At 43.8% G+C, this 17735-nt stretch overlaps 1 protein-coding gene across 2 annotated transcripts in view; it reads left to right on the top strand.

The window, feature by feature from the left end:
* The first annotated feature begins 408 nt into the window (after window positions 1-408).
* Window positions 409-17735, top strand: part of LOC306916595 (neuronal cell adhesion molecule-like) — a 140753-nt gene continuing 123426 nt past the window's right edge. The window contains exons 1-4 of one of the 2 annotated variants that reach the window (XM_079494532.1): window positions 409-628; window positions 760-855; window positions 2353-2743; window positions 15708-15836. The gene's annotated coding sequence lies outside the window, so the exon portion shown is untranslated. Of the gene's footprint in view, window positions 633-759; window positions 856-2352; window positions 2744-15707; window positions 15837-17735 lie in introns of both variants that reach the window. The other variant, XM_079494533.1, reaches the window with a different exon arrangement.

The raw sequence follows: 17735 nt of genomic DNA, 5'->3' as shown, positions 1-17735 counted from the left end.
TATTTCTACGATATATGGTAGAAATAGGTTAACAATACAAATGAAGCTGCAAATGATTGAGCAACTTTCGTTCAACTTTGGCCCCTCTGTCACATGGAACTATGGTTCTCAGGTGTGGTCCAATTCCCCTGACGATCCAACTCTAACCTGCCAATCAGCCCCAGCAGCAGTCACATTAGGCAGGGTGGGAGGAGAGGGTTGTCACCGTCACATACAGAATAGTTATGGGTACACACACACACACGCGTGCGTGTCAGAGTATGTGGGTTAACTTGGGAGAGTGAATTAGATGGATGAGCCAAGATTTGGGTCACAAGGTGGCGGTAATGGACCAAAATCTGGATGCCAGCTGCGGTAAAACAAAAAGAAGAAGAATAGGGTCGTCATTGTCACGTGACACGAGCCAAACTGAACTAAGAAAATAACAAAATACAGTAGTGTTGTGCGTTTTATTGCCTTTTAAAACTATTTGTGTGATTCTACTCTTTCTACATCCTTAGAAACAGCTTTATGAATCCAAAGGGAGTGGTGAAATAAAATTACCGTAGTATACTTACTAGACTAGAGAGAATGGGTGAGAGGCTCATGGTTGAGAGTTCCCTGGATCCAAAGTGTCCTAAACAAAGAAGTAAGTCCTAGCATAAATTATGATGCACTACACTTGTCAAAGGTGATGTCATTCTGTCCCTGGGAAGCAATTTGTGACAATCTTTTTCTTCTTGTTCTATATGGACTGCCAATGTATGTCATATTGTGAAGAATGAAAGTCAACATCTGCAACAACTCCAAAAGTGGAAGGTGATGGCTGACATTTTCATTCACTGCTCTGCTGATGACAGGAAGGAGCTAAATAAGGTAGTAAAGGCATTAGCCCCTCTCCCTACGCTCATTCTAGAATTCTACGCTCATTCTATAGAATGAGCGTAGTGCTGAGGGAACATACTGGGGCTATAAAAACATGATTCTTGGTTAGGATCTGCCAAGAATCTGTGATATGTCATAGGCCTATGTATAACGCCTGCATTCTAAGGATGGTTCTGAAAAGAATCAGGTACCCCTCTCACCCAGCCAGTGCACTTTTTGTCCCACTTCTTCATGGAAAAGTTTATAAAGTATTTAGAGCAAACCACTAGTTTCTGTAACAGCACATATCCTGAGGCAGTGATGGCCCTTAACTTTCCATCATCAGTTCAGAACCTTTATTTTTAACCACCTGAACCTTATTCCCTATTCTGGGAATGTCACAGCAGATCTACATGGGGGGCACGGTGGCACAGTCGGTGGTGCTGTCGCCTCACAGCTAGAAGGTCCTCGGTTCGATTCCCGCTCGGGACGCTGTGGGCGCTGGCGGCGTGTCCTCTCCTCCGCATCGTCAGTGCCCATACCCGAGGCAGGGTTGGCGAAAGGGCCCCTCTGTGTGGAGTTTGCATGTTCTCCCCGTGTCCCCTAGGGTAGGTACCCTCACAAAAAACATGGGTAATCCTGGTCTCTAAACTACCTCCCCCTGGCCAGCCGGGGCGCCTGATGGAGGGGAAAGGAACTGGTTGGAATAACGTGTTCCTTCCACATGCTACGTCCAACCAGGGAAACTCCCCCCTGTCAGGTGTAAAGGAGCAACTTGGACACTCATGCATGAAGGAAGCATGAGTTCAAGTCCGTTGCTCTCCCCAGGTTGGCGGAGGGTGTGTAGAGCCCAGGATCACATTAGATAATTGACACAGGGGTGAAAAATGGGTTACCAAATCGTGGGATAAAAAAACAGATCTACAAGTTATGAGCTTGTACGAGCTATGAAGGAGGCAACCAACACCATTGGGAATTTGGGACAAGGAACTAATTTATATAGGGTTTAAGTGGTAATTGCACCAGTCATTTCTGTATTTTGTTGTTGTGTGTGTATTGCATTTCATTAGTGTTTTGTCTCCTGTGTTCACACCAATTCAATGACTCTTGATACAGTTCTAACTGTGGCCTTCATGATCCTCTCATGTACTTACCGCATCTGCCCTCCAGGTGTCAGTAGTGACTGAGCACTAGTGTTTTTGACAGCAAATTTGGATTTAGTTTTTTGTCATCAGAAATGTTTTAGTTTTAGTCGACTAATTATATGATTTTATGCACTGCGACGTGTTGTGAGATTGTAGATTTGCTATTTTCAGCATGCAACCAAGCATACAATGACTTGTCTTTTAGTTCTACTGGATCTCTTCTCCACTAGTCCCACCCTATAACATTTATTTTTTTAATTTGTTGACAAAATTGTCAATATATTTACTTATCTTAGATTTAGTCATCATATAACTTAGTTTTTATTTAGTTTTCGTCTGTGATTATTTTTTTATTTTCCCATAGTTTTAGTTGACGAAATCAACACTGCTGAGCAAGGCCCTATGGAGCGAGGCCCTATGGAGCGAGGCCCTATGGAGCGCGAGGCCCTATGGAGCGCGAGGCCCTATGGAGCGAGGCCCTATGGAGCGAGGCCCCATGGAGCGAGGCCCTATGGAGCGAGGCCCTATGGAGCGAGGCCCCATGGAGCGAGGCCCCATGGAGCGAGGCCCTATGGAGCGAGGCCCTATGGAGCGAGGCCCTATGGAGCGAGGCCCCATGGAGCGAGGCCCTATGGAGGGCCCTATGGAGCGAGGCCCTATGGAGCGAGGTCCTGCTAGCTGGGCACAAGATGGCAGGCCATCAGGGCATCTTCTGCTGCACCAGGAGTTTGTGCTGGGAAAAAGACCTCCACCAGGTAGGATATAATATATTATGCCCACATACTGCCTATGTGCAGCGTAAAATCATATAAATAAAGTGTTCTACAGTATGCAAGAGTCAAACTACTCAGGATTTTACTTTACTACTACTGTAATATTTCAGCGTTAACTTTCTGTTCACCTGTGTGAAACAATGGTTGTTTTATACCCAGAATCTTGTTGAGAAACCTTTTTGTATTTTATTTTCACTCTGGCCATGATTCATTCTTTCAAGAACTCTGAAAATTCAAACTGTCCGTTTCCCGCTGAATGAATACAATATTAGTTCAGATGGTCTTGTTGGAAAGATCACAGGCACTCCAAAATAAGCAGGATGTAGCTCTAGAGTTGTAGTAATGTGTCAGTGACAGTCAGTCTGAAGTTTGACTCCAGACCTCACCAGTTAAACCATTAAACTACTATCTATTAATGTATGGTTAACAGATGTTAACAGATGATTGCGAACGCAGTGAGCATTTACTATGAGACCCAGCAGATCATGTCTGTCTGTCTGTCTGTGTGTCTGTGTGTCACGCTGTAACACCACCCACCCGCCACCAGAGGGCGCAGCTGTATCACACACAAAAACACACGTGCACACACACGCACACACACACACACACACACACACACACACACACACACACACACACACACACATACACAAACAACTTCACTTAAAAAAAAAGTCACTTAAAAAAAAACTTAAAAAGAAAAAACTTAAAAAGAAAACTTAATTTAAAAAAAAACTTAACTTAAAAAAAAACTTAAAAAGAAAACCTTAAACGAGCTGCGTTCGCTTCCCGCGTTCGCGCGTCTTACTTGTTATATAGAGGGTATGTGCATGCTTAAAGTGAATGGCACATTGAGTGGCAAAGCAACATGCAAAGTGAGTTTAACATTGTTTAACGTTGTTTAATGCAATCAGATAGGACTTTTCTGTTTTTGATGCATGGGTTGTCAAGGCCAGAAAGTAGTTTTTTGCCACTCAGTAGGCATTTCTGCATAACTTCCGGGTTTGATGATGTCACACGCATACCCTCTATTGATCTCCTCAGTCTCATTTCTCTGCGAGCCTCCTGACACCACTAGAGGTTTGTGTGAAAGACCGATTTGCTCACCAATCAATACACTCATGCACAGGCACTAACGTACTACATTTCCTGGGAGGCTATGCCAAGGCCAGATGCCGCATGCATGCGTGCTGCATGTACTGCATGTGCACTGCATGCGCACATGCAGTGCATGCCTGCCTGTGCATGAGGGCTCCACTACTTCCCCCAACCTTGAAGGCAATCTCCTAATTGGTACAAACATCTCTGTAGGGAGTTAGAGTTCTGAGAGAGAGAAAGCGAGAGAGAAAGGGAGGGTGAACAAAGTGAGAGGGGGACAGAGAGGTGGGGAGAGAAATTACAGAGAATTGAGTACACAAGGTAAGGTGGTGATGGAAGGCTCTGGTGGAAGAGAGAGAGAGGCAGATGGAGGACGAGACAGACAGTGGAGGACGGCGCAGAGGGAGGTTGCCAGAGACAGAGTTAAAAAGGCGCACTCCTCCTTATTGGCTCTGGTGTCTACTCCACCCACACACCAAAGGTCTTCTCCTCCTATGAGTCAGTCTTCCTTCCTGGAGGGGAACTGGAGGAGTTGCTGAGTCGTCCTGAAAGAACATAATGTGATCACAGAGCTTTTGTTAATCAGTTGCGTTCCAGGTGACCATAGGGCTCCGCAAAATGGTGACGCTGTATCGATATTGTGATGATGGTGTTTTGGATATCGTGACGATGGTATCAGATGAGTTTTGTCTTTTCCTGGTTTTAATCACCTATTTTATGCTCTCAAAAAGTGATATTTGCTTTTGTCCATATCGTCCAGCCCTATAAATGGCGCTATGTGACGTTTCAGGTGGCCATGAAAATTCAGCATGACACATTGACAAAACTCTGACAGTCTCATGGGAGTGCGAGCGCTTGTCGCTCTGCTTGTGTCCCTACCTGCTGCTGTTCTCAACCTGTGGGTCAGGACCAAGGGGCCAGTGAGGCTATTCAACGTTGAAGGTCTGGGCCCTAGTGGTAGGAGGAGGGACTACAGGCGGACCCGTGGATTCATGACCGGGAAACCCCGTGCAGCTGGGCTTTAACATTGAGCGCTCGGTTGCATACGTCACCCCGGACCTCAAATTTGAGGTCCGGAGGAGGTACTTCCGGCAGTCTTCCGGGTGCTTCAAAACGCCACTGAGCAACTTCATAGAAATGAATAGCTTGGGGGCGGGGCTAGTGCTCCAGTTCGGTCTCTATCCTTTATATACTCTATGGTCAGGACAGGGGAGAGTCTCCACATGATTATTGTTCTCAAATTTAGATATGACCATTGACAGGGTTGCGGTGATTTAACTTCAGTACTCCTGAATAATAATAATAATAATAATAATAATAATAATAATTATACTAATATGGTCCTCACTCCATTGGGGTATTTCTTGTCACTGTACATTTGCACATGTGTAAAATGTGTCCACCAAATGTACCCATCCTAACAATTAGGAGTAGAGATGCTCCGATAATCGACCAGTGATCGTGATCGGCCATATCGACCGATATTCACTCTGATCGGTTATCGGCATTTACCCTATCTGTGATCGGCAATTTACCTTTTTGACTCTTGTTGAAGCTGAAAATGGCACATACTGTATCAGAAATATGTAAATTATACAGTATATCACTTAACTGATTATTCGATTTCTCAAATTGAATAGGTTTACTTTTAGAATAATGGATGGTGATCAAGTAGCATGAGCCAATTCTGTTCTGATGTTTATTAAGAGGCTTTACCATCAGATGTCAGCTGAACCTCTAAAACAATAGGATGCAAACTCTCCAGTGACGCACTGCGTTAGGCAGTGGATGCCAGGTCTGTTTCTGTTGAGTCACTGTTGGCAGTGTCTCACAGTCGGAGAGAGAGAGAAAAGGACACTGCCTGGTAGGTACAGGAACTGGGAGGCCGGAGAATGCAAATTGAGCTTGTTTAGTTGTAGTTTGGCTACAGGCTGTCAACCAACATGGGCTACCTTTTCTTCTCTTACACAATTAGGAAGGACACACATCCTCAGTGCACACCCAGGCTGTCATGTGTCAGCATAATAGAATGAGACAACTGGCCGATAAATACCATAGCCTACATTCACCCATCTCTAGTCATTTCCCAGCAAACACCTTTTCACACTCTTCAGTGAATAATAGATTATTATAACTGAATTGTATACTACGTCAGTACGTCTATATATAATCCGGTGTTCACTAGCTGGCATTATAGAATTTAGAACTACACTTATTTTTGTTTGAAGACTTCAGTTCAGGTTCAGCAGGCTCCTCGCAGGTGTGCTGGATTATTAGTATACTGATATACAGTAATTCATCATTCTTGGCCCTGATAGCATCCAGGATGGACACAAGTACACAATACTTTCATATTATAAACCTATTGTTATTTACAATATTAGGCTGTTGATGGTATAATGATGACACTTTTTTTATATTATTACTCCAGATTTGAACTGCACAAACTAAATGTACGTCATGAAGCTAATTAAGGAAAATGTGCTTTTTTTCCCTGCCTGACCAAATTAAGCTATTAAACCATAAAACTTTAATGAGCTTCTTTGAGGTGGTTGGTATTTAGCAAGTTTAGCACAAGCCTACAGACATTGAGTGTACAGTTGGGTGCCACCGATATTGTCCCTTATCATTTGACCCATTTAGGCCTGACCTCAAAATTTTAAAAAAAATCCTTCTAAATCCTCCAGTTCTGAAATAAATATTTTCACGATTTTTCAAAAATAGCAGACCTACAAGCGCTATGAGCTTGTAGATCTGCTATTTTTCAATAGCTAAATTATAACATAATGTTTAAAACACCAAAAGGGGTTCCCGCCCAAAATGGGTTAACTGTCCTTTTGCGCAGATCACGCAAACCTCAGCAAAAAGAAAAGGACAATATCGATGGCCTCCAACTGTAGTTCTAAGTATGGGCATTCATGCCACTGTGTCAACAAATGGGGACGGAAGTGAGTGAGGATTATTGTAATTCACCTGTTTAATGAGTCATGAATCATGATCTTATTATCTAAACTGTTTAATGTCATGAATCATGATCTTATTATCTAAACTGGGCCCATACATTCCGGCTTCCCTGCAATCCGGTTTAAGTGTGCCTTTGAGATTAGGCTTGTCCTTTCACCCACCAAATGTCCCCTGTCCCTTGACAGGTCCTAACACAACAACCCCCAGTGGTCAGCCTTTGAAATGATGCAGTCACTAATGAGTCCTAATCTCCAAATCCCACTTTGTCTATTTATTTACTGATCAAGGCCTTATTTCTCCTAGGGAGGCAATGGAGATTAAAATAGTGTGCTAGCTCTTGGCAGGGGAAGCTGTTGTCAGCCTCCTCAGCCCTTCTTCATTGGCCCTTATTAGGGCAGTGAACTGACTTCTCCATTCTGTAGGCATTTACGGGGCGACTGTGGCTCAAGAGGTAGAGCAGGTCGTCCAATGATCCATGGGTCGGCGGTTCGAATCCCGGCTCCTCCTGTCTACATGTCGAAGTGTCCTTGGGCAATTCACTGAACCCCAAATTGCTCCCATTGTGCTGGTTGGTACCTTGCATGGCTTCCGCTGCAATCGGTGTATGAATGTGTGTGTGAATGGGTGAATGTAATGCACAATCTATGTAAAGCGCCTTGGATAAAGGCGCTATATAAATGCACCATTTTTATTTAACTGATGGTCTTCTACAGAATAACTTTCAGAGAGTGAGAAGGACGGGCTCAGTGTATCAAGGATGCTTCTACAGTGGAAGTACTGCACAACAACATAGTGAAAATAGTCGATCTCCATTGTGACTTTAATTGTTTTACCAGCAAGTTAGATATTAGATGTAGAATCAAATGGGACCTTCAAATCATGTTTAGTGGCCCAGCTCAACCGTCTGGGCACCTAGGCTGCTGAGCCAGCCTGACGGCGTGCCGCGGGTTCGACTCCCGATCCCGATCCCGATTCAGATTTTACGGGGGCCATTTTCAAATTGCAGCCATCTGTAGGTGAGTAGGTTTGTGCCGAATCTGGGTTGCTGTACTCTGTCGTCAACCCTAAGCCATTCCAGCCTGTCAAAGTGGGCAGGGGTGAGGTGGGTTCGGGGAGTGAGGCCAAGTAGTAGCCTGACCAGTTTGCCTACTACAAGGGTTCAAGGTTGTACTTTTGAGTGGTGTAAACCACTCCTACAACTGGCTTTTTTGTGCAGAAAAAATGAGCATGGTTGCTATGTTCACCCTGTTGTAATGACGTAATGAAATCACACCCGGGTGAACAGGGTGAACATAGCAACCATGCTAATTTTTTCTGCACAAACAAAGCCAGGTAATGAAATCATGTCTGACGTAATGAAATCACACCCGGGTCAGACAGACCTTACACCACTCAGTTCACACGGGTGTGATTTTTTTGTTACATCTTGTGTACACTACAGGTACATAGGAATAGAACGAAAAAACATCGCATGGATGCACCTGGGACGTATCCTCAGTGATGTATCCCAAGGTCATCAGGGTTTCGGGTCTCGCAACATCATACCCCTCACTCAGGAGTCATGGAACCCAGCCGGGATGATCAAGTCCCGATTTACGTCCCGGTAGAGCTACCCACGATCAGTCCCATTAGGGAAAGACCAGGGCCACACAATCCGCCGCTCCCGAACTACTCTGCTGGGACTGCTGGGAGGTAGACCAATCTGGCGTGTGGAAGGACTAGGCTCTGTGGGTTGACTCACTCCGGGCCCCTTCTATGTCTCACCAGGTACACTCCCAGCACTCCCAGACTCCCAGCACCACTCGTATTATACAACACGAAATGTTTTATATATAATACAATACTTAGTTAATACTATGGCTCCACATGGGTTTAACGAGGAGTTCGACATCAAACCTGTAATTTTTAATCTATTATTGGTCTTGTCTTTTTCATTCTGCTTTTTTAACTTCTGCTACATATAATTGACAGTGTGGACTCTCTGTATAGCTTGGGGAGCTTTGTTTTTATATATTGTGGACAGGTATTTTGTATGGGGTATGGACACTTGAAAATGGAATGTATATTTGTGATGGATGTGAGGGATACTAAAGTTGTGCAGACCTCCTCCTCTTTAGTTGCTGGAGTTCCTAAAATGGATGATTTCTTTTAAACAAAATGGCAAGTAGCTCATCAAAAGTCCCAGAAGGTGTAAGATTAATTGTCCCTGAATACAGTTGGAGGCCATCGATATTGTCCTTTTCTTTTTGCTGAGGTTTGCGTGATCTGCGCAAAAGGACAGTTAACCCATTTTGGGCGGGAACCCCTTTTGGTGTTTTAAACTATGTTATAATTTAGCTATTGAAAAATAGCAGATCTACAAGCTCATAGCGCGCCACCGAGTGGCGCGCTATGAGCTTGTAGATCTGCTATTTTTGAAAAATTGTGAAAATATTTATTTCAGAAAACTGGAGGATTTAGACGGATTTTTTTAAAATTTTGAGGTCAGGCCTAAATGGGTCAAATGATAAGGGACAATATCGGTGGCACCCAACTGTATGTGTTCACCTCCTGTATAATAACTCAGTCCTGGGTTGTGTAGCCATGGAGTAGACATGCATCTGTGGAAATATGGCATGTCACTGAGTTCTGTGTGTTGCTCTCCACATTCCTCTTGGAGTTGCGTCCGAGCTCCATTCAACGCCCACCGGTCTCACTACTGTACCAGTTCTCATCGCTACCAGCGGTATTTCTCAGGGGAAAGTCTGCCATTGCAGCGGACATCACCGAACGCACGCGCACACACAACAGACACAGGCGAGCGGGCACACACCCACACATGGAAACCAGTGTGCACACACTGAAGCACAGATAAAGACATGGACACACGCTCTCACTCTCGATGTCACACACCATGTCTTGGGGGAGTTCTACCATTGTATCGGACAAATGTCAACACACCCACACAGCTTGTCACATAAGCACAAAGTCACACACTCATCCGGACACATTAGCAGATTTCCCACAGATGCCCACAGTACACACTCATAAATCGTAGCTGTCAAACAGAAATCACGTATGTCCAAAACATTTTCAGGAAATGAGAAAAATAACGCAGTAACAAGCTATTGTTAACACTTTTCATTGGTTATATTTAGGTTTATTTATGGTTGGAATTGGGTCGGTGGCAGTGCCAGGAAGTTAGGTTTGTCAGTAGTAATGTACTTATTTCACATATATACGGTATATATGATTATATGATCAGCATTGTAGAGACTACCGGTAATACTGTTAGTACTATAATACAATACAGTACTTGTATTGTGCCTCTCTGCTTTTGTTTTCTTTTGGGGTGTGTGTGTGTGTGTGTGTGTGTGTGTGTGTGTGTGTGTGTGTGTGTGTGTGTGTGTGTGTGTGTGTGTGTGTGTGTGTGTGTGTGTGTGTGTGTGTGTGTGTGTGTGTGTGTGTGTGTGTGTGTGTGTGTGTGTGTGTGTGTGTGTGTGTGTGTGTTGTTTGGAGAGTGGTTACGAAGAACATGCTACCATTCTGGACGACTGCACCACAAAAGAAAATATTCCAATGTTGCCCCTTCCTCCTTGAGAAAATGTCAAATTTCAAGGCTGTGAAAGGATGTTCAGCCCCCCCCCCCCCCCCCCCCCCCTCACCATGGAGATACGACCCTGGTAACTAATCACCGGTGACCACGATACGTGTTTGATTGGTCTCAGAGTGGATTGTAGCAACTGACCGTGCTGGGTTTCATGTGTGCTGTGATTGGACTCATGCTAGACCTCATTAAGGTGGCCTGACCCAGGGCTGTCGAGGTCAGGAGGTCACAGCAGAGGACCAGCTGGTGTAAACAGTGAGGACGATGTCCTGTCCACTGTGGCCAGGCCTAGATTAATTAGGACTTTGGACTCTTGGTCTTGACCTGCTCTGCAACGTAATGTGTCCCGAGACAACCTACTATTGTTTATTTTTTTAAGCTGTGTTTGTGTTTTACCTCTGAAGGGCATGTCAACCAATTGATTGTGTAAGATATACTCCAACCAGAGCCTGACAATGGATCGTTCATTCATTCAGAGATTGAAAGTATTCGTCTCTCTACATAGGGGGGGGGGAAGCTTTTTTGCAGTCTTATTTCCAGTGGCTTTTGGAAGGCGTAGCCTTGGATGAGGGGGGGGAGAGATCACATCCGCTGATGTGTTCGGCTGTCCGCACAACCCTCTGCATTGCCTCGCGGTTGAGGTTGGTGCAGCTGCCATACCAGGCAGTGAGGCAGCCAGTCAGAATGCTCTCTGTGGTGCCTCTGTAGAAAGCTCTTAGGACTTTGGGACCCAGGCCAGCTTTCTTCAGTTTTCGGAGAAAGTAGAGGCGTTGTTTGCTTTCTTCACCACCCGCTCTGTCTGCACTGCCCAGGTGAGGTCCTCGGTGATGTGCACCCCCAGGAATTTGAACTCTCTGACCCTGTCCACGGTTGGAGCTGAACAAAACAACGCAGTCGTGGGTGTAGAGAAGGGGCTCGAAACGCATCCCTGAGGGTCGGAGGCAGGGGTTGTTTCTGCCACCTGACGTCTTTCTGTAAGGAAGTCGAGAATCCAGCTGCAAAGGCTTGGGTTTAGACGCAGATTCCTTAGCTTGGTGTCGACTACCCATAATGGTGCCATGCAAACTACTAGCAAAATGTACTATAGTCATACTGAAAAAGTGACAGCAGCGCAGTATCAAACTAGAAAAAGTGCCCTTCTGGGCACAGGTCTCCACCAGGAGGATAGGACTGTGTGAGATGTTTGGCAAAATGTTTAGGAGTAATATAAACATGTTTTTTTGTTTGTTAGTTTTTTGCAACAATTTTCTTCATTTTGTTGAGGAAATGCAGAGTGCCTGGTGGCACTATAATAGGCCAATGTGAAAAGGGTGCCATTTCTTCATACGCCTTTAATGGCAATTGGATGATTTGAGGCATTTTGTTCCAAAAATATGTTTTGCAAAAATCAACCTGTTGGTGGCGCTATAACAGGCCAATGTGAAAAGAGTTCCTCAGCCTAGTAAGAAAATGTGTGAAAGATTTCACGTAAATTGCATGCTGCGTTCATGATTTGAGGCTTTTGTTCAAAACGGGGCAATCTTGCAAACTGTGAAAGCCAATTATAGCCAATTAGGATGGAATATGAAATATCAGACAGATCCGACTTGAGCACATGACCATAGAGATACTGTGTAACGATTTGTGGATAGAATCTGGAGGAGTAATATAAAAAAATGTGTTTTACAAAAGTCGGCCTCCTGGTGGCGCTATAAAAAGCAGATGCGGAAAATGCAGGTCAAAGATTTGTCCTTAGCCTCTAGGGAGTGTGCACGCAGATCGGTGCAGTTTTAGGTAAAACATGTGAAAAGCTGCCTCATGGTGGCGCTATAACAGGCCGTTCTGGAAAATGTGGGGCAGAGGTTCATCGTTGGCATCCAGGGAGTGTGTGTGCAAAGTTTGGCATCGACCGGGTTAACGGTGCCGGAGATTAGCTGGTAACAGACGGACGGAAGGACGGACACACACACACAAGGACGGACACACACACGGACGGAGTGCAAAACATACTCTCTCCCCATGCCTTCGGCCTGGTGGAGACAATTAGTGAGTCCTTTCTGTACAAGAGTTTGACAATTGCACCCTGGTGCAGAAAATGGGTATCCATGGGTGGTATTCAAGTGACCTTTCAAACATCTTAGTTGCCAGTGACTGTACTAATAATATTATATTTTTCAGTTGTCTTTTATTTTGTAAGGAAAAAACACTTTTTTGATAATCCTCCAGATTCTGTCCAAAAATCCCGCAAATCGTTACACACTATCTCTATAGTCATCTGTCCAATATTTCATATTCCATCCTAATTGGCTAACATTGGCTTTCAAAGTTTGCAGGATTGGCCCCGTTTTGAACAAAAAGTCTCAAATCATGAACGCAGCGTGCAATTTATGTGAAATCTTTCAAGGACTTTCCTACTAGGCTGAGGAATATATCCCACCCTTTTCACATTGGCCTGTTATAGCGCCACCAACAGGTGGATTTTTGCGAAACACATTTTTGGAACAAAACACCTCAAATCATCCAATTGCCATCCAAGGCGTAAGAAGAAATGGCACCCTTTTCACATTGGCCTATTATATAGCGCCACCAGAAGGCCACAACCTGACCTGCCCAGACCTGTGCATTATTATTATTATTATTATTATTATTATTATTATAATAACCTTGCTGGATACCTGGGTTTATGTCCCTTGTGGAAAACACACCATCTCCTACCGGCTACCATGCCCTCTCAGGCACAGAAGAGTTTCGCTCATGGCTGAGAAACTGGCAGCAGTCCAAACCATCATGGTGCCAAGGTCATGCCTCTGGCGTCTGCCAATGCAGAGAGAGCATCTCTGCTCCAGAAGCTTCCACCACCTCGTACAGCACTCTGTCCATTGTTCCATGATTTTTATTTTAGTAAATTCAATTCAGTAAAGTGAATTGCCATTGGATGATTTTCACAGCTGTGAAAATCATCCAATCAAACATATCATTTAAAAAAGCATGAACATGCTTCACATACAGACAGATGACGATATACTGTATAAACGTAACTTCAACAGAAGCACTAATGTCATCTATTTCATTCATATGGCATGCAAATCATTGCATGTAAATAATTTATTGTGCTGTGAATAATTAACATTTGGTTGAAGCAGTGATTTTTTTCCAATTCAGTAAAGTGAATTGCCACTGGCAACATATAATTTAAAAAAGCATGAACATGCTTCACATACAAACAGATGACGATATATAAAAGTAACTTCAACAGAAGCACTTCATTCATATGGCATGCAAATCTGTAAATAATGTATTGTGCTGTGAATAATTAACATTTGGTTGAAGCAGTGATACTATCTTTAGTTGTGTGGCTCTGCATTCCGTTTAAAGCTACAATTCGGGGCTTATTTGAATGAATAACAAGTTTATTTGGACCAATCTGTATGGTAGGGTATGTTTATGTTAAGTTAATACAATTTACAATTACGGCAATAATACAATATGCACATACTATATACTATATATCTACAGTAGCACATCTGCAGTGGTTTGTCTCCCTATACTACTCTTCTATTGAGAAATGTTGACCGTGGTGTCAGGTAGAACAGGGGTTCTCAACCCGTGGGTCGCGACCCCTCGGGGGGTCGCCAAATTATTTTAGGGGGTCCCCAAATTATTTTCAAAAAAGAAAAAAAAGATTTATTTTTAAATTTTATTTTCACGATTTTTCAAAAATAGCAGACCTACAAGCTCGTAGATCTTGAAGATCTACGAGCTGCTATTTTTCAATAGCTAAATTATAACAATGCTTAAAACACCAAAAGGGGTTCCCGCCCTAAATGGTTTAAGGTTATTGTAGCAGTCAATTTATATTGGGGGTCGGGAGAGGGCGGGGCGGGGGTCCCGAGACATTGCCAAAGCATTTCCGGGGGTCCCCGGCCAGAAACGTTGAGAACCCCTGAGTTGACAAAAGTCAATAAACTAAGCAGACGGATCACCGGACTGAACATTAGATGCACCACCACCTTTATTGTATATAGTTCATTGTATGGGAGATTAATCGGCAAACACATCGGTATCGGAAATTCTAGTTGTTTTTAGATTAATCGGCATCGGTTAGATTAATCAATCAGACCGATTAATTCATCGTGTGTGTGTGTGTGTGTGTGTGTGTGTGTGTGTGTGTGTGTGTGTGTGTGTGTGTGTGTGTGTGTGTGTGTGTGTGTGTGTGTGTGTGTGTGTGTGTGTGTGTGTGTGTGTGTGTGTGTGTGTGTGTGTGTGTGTGTGTGTGTGTGTGTGTGTGAATAATCAAAGGGATCCTTTAATAAGCTACGCTGTCACTGAAGCATGTTGGTGAAGCACTTCATATATATTGGCTGTTTCTAGAACCTTCATTTCACCATGCTGGCCGAAACCCTTGTTGTTTTTTAATCTTCATGAAATAAAGGATTTTTCTACTGCACAGCTGCCTTGGACCCTTTTTAATGTTCGCCACCTTCTTACCTCCTTCCACATTGATTTTGACTCATTCAAGGTATAGAACATTTAAAGAACTCGTGTGCTGCTTAATTTCACCTTCTTCGACATGTGGATTTTTGCTTGTTCTTTATCAACAAGCCACATTTGCAGGTATCCACTATGTAGTTCCACGTGTTATTTCTAAAAATCTTTTTTTGGCACTAAAAACTTTGCTTGTTTGCCATATTAGTGGCTAGCGGACAAAAGCCGCCGGCAGGCTGTATTCATTATTGTTTTGGTGATTGATTCTCTCTGTGAGTCACTCTGTGTAGCGGTCAACAGGCCCCGGAGGCCAGGAAATCATTTTGTCCAGCTCTGCAACTCTGGAACACATTCACCCAAACATGTTGATGAGCCTTCAGGCCACTGCAAGAGTACAACCTGGCATTGATCAGGGCATTCGGTGGATGCTGACAAAGGGTTAATGGTGTCGGAGACGACGGAGAGGGGTGCGTGTGTGCGTGCGTTTGTGCGTGCGTGCGTGCGCGCCCCTCACACACATCATTAACAGTGTGGGCTCCCTCGGGCTAATTGGCACATACCAGTGTGTATCTGAAAGGTCTGTCTCATCAAAACTTAATGTTGAGTCAGTGCTTGGTTTACTCCTCCATGTTCTTGCCCCCCGCCTGCCCCCCTATTTGACTAAACCGCAAAGTCTCATTAAAATGGAAGAAATGTCATATTTGGGAGTGTTTCGTTTTTTCATTTTAAGGTATGCACAGTTATTGTTTTGTTACGTTAATGGTGTTCCCTGTAAATCCTTCTACCTCTCATCCCCATAGCTTTCATCTCTTCCGCTCTTCTCCTCTCCTCTAGGATGGAGGTCTACTGATCAACAACCCAAGAACAGTGACACCGACCTACACCAGCCTGAAGACCAAGCTCACCATGTCCTCAGCAGTGCTACCGACCCGAGGTATCTCCTCATCTTCAAATGTCTTAAAGGTACACTATCACAAACATGTCGACTGTATATTTGTTCTGTTGTGTAGGGAAAATGTTCCAAATAGTAATTTGTTTCTATAAACTATGATAGTCATCAATAATTAACTGAAATCCACCAAAACAGTGTGCTTAGATGATCAATCAAGCTTAAATGCCTTATGCTTATGCCATCAATCAAGAATAGGTTGGAGGTATGCTTTTGTTAATGAATGAATCTTATTCAACCATGATATAGTTGTCATTTCTCGTAATATCAGTAATAATCACTATTGTAAATAAATTAACTAGTAAATAGATCACCGTTGTAAAAAAAGAAATTGTCAGTTAATCAAGTAGTCTAAAGTGCTTGAATTGGATAAAGGCGCTATATAAATGCACTATTTACTGTTTTACCTGCTGCTGTTGCACCCTCCTACCGGCAAGATATGATCCAGCCCTACACCCCTTCCCACATATTTCTATATGCAAGTATAGCCGAGTGTCTCAGAGCCTCAGCCTGATGGCCTCAAAAGTCTAATATCTCCCCTGGTCCATAGGGATATCCCTTTGGTCTAGTGGTTAAGATGTTGGACTTTCATGTGGGAGACCCGAGTTTGAATCCCGGGCGTTACACAACCACAGGACATCTTTACCTATGTTCCCTAAGACAACCTCACCAAGCGTCCCAGATTCTTCTCCCTCTTGGCTCTGAAGCTGTGGAATGAACTCCCCCTATCAGGCAGGGCTGTAGTTTTGCTTCCCAATTTCTGCCACAAACTCACCTCATCACACCCTAGAACGCCTTACTTCCGTGTGTCATTACTTGTTCCTTACTGCCTGCATTATTGCCTATTTAGATAGATGCTAGTTATACTAAACAGATAAGTATTGGTTTATATGGTTTGTTTGCTTTTTGCTTGTTTGCAGTGAAATTTCTCTAGAGGATAAGGGACAGCAACTCGTTTTCAAAGGGGTCCTCACTCCTCACTCGCTATGTAAATAGCACCTGCAATCCTAGCTAGTTTACTTGACTGCTTTCCCCGTTGTTGGTTGATTAGGTTTCTACTCTGATCTGACACTTTAAGTGATGTGAATAGGTTTTCAATGTAATGAGTCCCGGGATGCAGGGATGGTCTTTTAGATGTGTCCCAGGGACATTTTATGAGTCCCACTTCAATGACATTAGGAGTCATATTTTGGCGTCCAGACCCACAGGAACGTACCCAGGGTGCCGGCCCGATTCCGGCGAGCCGCCCCGCGTCCGAAACGGTTGAGAAATGACAGAGTAACAACCAAGCTGTTTTCGTGCTCAGACGCACCCACACACACACCCACACACCCACCCACCCACACACCCACCCACACACATAGTCACTTAAGGAAGTGGTTGCACCAGGATGCCGAGGTCGTTGTTTTATTGCGTCCCTTAAACTGTGTTTTGGGATGCAAAATGCACCCTATTTTAATCTCTGCACTTTGCAAGTCTCTGCATAAGAGCTCTACTAAATGCCTACATTTTAAATTGCGTTTTTGGACAACAAACCTGGCACATATTTTTCACACCCCACTCATACACAATTGCGAACAACTCAAAAGGCACCACAAAAGAAGTGTCACCAAAGAATCTCCTCCTGTGATTTATAGCTTCTGCCAATTGTACACATCGATTTTCCGCTCCATTCTTTCCATTCCCATTGACGGTCTAGTCAGATTTCACAGCATTCATTCCAGCTATTCAGGTTAGCATCGCCCCAATCAACGTGAATGATACTTCACAAGGAGTCATACTACCAAGATTAAAATGTAAACGTTTAATTCCTGTTCTGTCCTCATAGTTAAAGCCACGACTGGAAATAAATTGTAAAATGCCTATGGAGAGTATGTCAAGTCTTGTTTTCTGTTTTCTGTCTGTACTCATTG

The sequence above is a fragment of the Electrona antarctica genome (genome assembly GCF_951216825.1).
Source record: "Electrona antarctica genome assembly, chromosome: 23".
Classification (NCBI taxonomy): Eukaryota; Metazoa; Chordata; class Actinopteri; order Myctophiformes; family Myctophidae; genus Electrona; species Electrona antarctica.
This window is presented reverse-complemented; position numbering and strand designations above follow the sequence as displayed.